Source organism: Alligator sinensis, unplaced genomic scaffold (assembly GCF_000455745.1).
Source record: "Alligator sinensis unplaced genomic scaffold, ASM45574v1 scaffold244_2, whole genome shotgun sequence".
Taxonomy (NCBI): Eukaryota; Metazoa; Chordata; order Crocodylia; family Alligatoridae; genus Alligator; species Alligator sinensis.
Window position 1 is genome coordinate 112927 of NW_005842189.1, and position 2604 is coordinate 115530.

The following is a 2604-nucleotide window of genomic DNA, read 5'->3' on the forward strand; positions in this document are numbered from 1 at the left end:
TGCCTGGCTAAATCCCGATGTTGGGGGAAGCCATGCTGGCTTCAGGGGCAGCTGTCTCACCACTATATGGAGATTGGGACCCAACCCTATCCCCACATGGCTGGGAGGCAGCAGTCATTTCTGCTGGGACAGTTCTCCCAGTCGCATGGAGATTGGTTCCTGACCCAATCTCCATGTGGCTGGGTCACAGCTGCCTGGCTGCCAGGAAAACTCTCTCTTACCCTGTGGAGATTAGAACCATCCCCAATACCCTCTGCCAGCTCCAGACTGATACCCGGTGGAGCCAAGAGCAGCGCTGGAATGAACTGCTTCAGTCAAGAGCAAACTTGGTTCCAATGGGCACACATTCACATGCATGCAGGGGCACAGTTTAATACCTGTGAATTTTCTGTGAAGAAGATTCAGGTGCACATGTAGACATGCCCAATATAAGGTGTTTTATAGTCCCATTGGGACTATATTATTATTATTATTATTATTATTATTATTATTATTATTATTATTATTAATAATAATAATAATAATAATAATATTTTTTTTTTAATGGCAAATTGGTGTCACCAATATTAAAGGTTAGATTATGCCTTATAAGCACTGTCTTTCATAAGGGTGATGGGAAAACACCAAGCAGAAGCACTGAGAAAATCAATTTCTCTATGAATGATGGTAAGAACCTCTTATTTGTAAAAATTTTATATGCAGAATATTAGAAGAATACAAAGTTTGACAGTATGACATGTCCCATATCTATTAACTTGTCTTCATAAGTATCTCGGTTAAAACAACAACAATATGCTATAAAACCAAAGCATGGGCTTGTTTTCAGGCACAGTAATGGAAGCAGGTGCTTTGCTGTGCACGATGGGATTATAGTTAAGGCCATGAGAGCAACCTTAAATTTGGGTTTAGCTGACTTTAGTCTTTGCAGTGCTAATGTTCCCTTTGTGCATTGGGATGACGGACTACCATGCTCTGGGTGGCGTGCTGAGGGAGATAGGTGCACAGGTGTTGTTCTCTTCTGTCCTACCAGTGAGTGGACATGGAAGACGACATGAGAACTGCATTAGAGAGACCAACTGGTGGCTTCGGCTTCCTGGACAATGACCTGCACATCAAGACGAGAGACATACTCAGTTGGGATGGGCTTCACCTGTCCCCCAAAGGTAAGCATGTGTTCTCTTCTAGGCTGGCAGATCTCCTCCAGCGGGCTTTAAACTAGGCTCGTTGGGGGGAGGGGAAGATGAGGGCGGGGGAAGCCGTGGACCACCAAACTATGTGGCACCCACAAGGACAGCCCAGCCTGAAGAAGGAGAATATCAGGAACCTGCAATCCATGGGACGGCCAGCAGTACACAACAGGTAAGCAATAAGGGGCTCTTTGGGCATCAGAGCTGGGGGGCAACGAAGGTGCCAGTCACAGAGCTCAAGTGCCTATACACTAATGCTAGGAGCATGGGGAGCAAGCAGGATGAACTAGCACTCCTGCTTGCAGAAAACACCTACGACTTAGTAGTGCTAATAGGAACCTGGTGGGATTCTTCCCGTGACTGGGCGGTACGCATTGAGGGTTATAAGCTGTACAGAAAGGATAGAGCGCAACCCCTCCCCCTCTATGTCAATGAGTGAGATACATCGACCCTTATCAAAATGGAATCGGAGGAGGAGAAGGTAGAAGGATTGTGGGTTAGGTTACATGGAGGTCAAGGAGAAAAGGACTTGGTGGTAGGGGTCTGCTACAGACCCCCACAACAAGGGAAAGAACTAGATTTGGGGCTCCTGAGACAGCTCTCGGAGACCATAAAAACAAGGGAGGCGGTAGTCATGGGGGACCTAAACTACCCAGACATCTGTTGGGAGACGCAGACAGCAAAGTCCCACCGTTCGTGCAGGTTCCTATCCTGTGTACAGGACCTCCATCTGACGCAGAAGGTACATGGTCCCACTAGGGGGAATGCCTTACTGGACCTGGTATTCGCAATGGGGAATGACATGGTAGGAGACCTACAGGTCAGTGGTCACCTGGGGGACAGTGATCAGCAAATAGTAGAATTTGCCATAAGACATTGAGTGGGTAAGGTAACTGGTAGGGTGAAAGTGCTAGACTTTAAGAAAGCTGATTTCAATGATCTCAGGTGTTTAGTCAAAAACGCACTGCATAGTAAGAGTTTTGAAGAGTTATGAGCCCAGGAAAGGTGGCTGTGCCTTAAGGAAATGATCCTTCAGGCACAGAGGGAGATGATCCCGATGTGGGAGGGGGGGGGAAGGGGCCAAGAGGCTTCCTTGGCTGACCAGAGAAATCCAGAGCAGCCTACTGGCAAAAAGGGGGGCATATAAAAAGTGGAAACGGGGAGAGATTACAAAAGAGGAATATACCTCCTCTGCTTGTGCTTGTAGGGAGGCAGTTAGACAGGCCAAAGCAGAGGATGGCGTGGCCATGGAGATGAGGATGGCATCCCAAGTTAAGGATAACAAAAAATTGTTTTTTAGATACATAGGGAGTAAAAGGAAGGCCCAGGGTGGAATAGGACCTCTACTAAATGGGCATAAGCAATTGGTGATGGACAGGGGGGACAAGGCTGAACTCCTCAATGAGTTCTTTGCCTC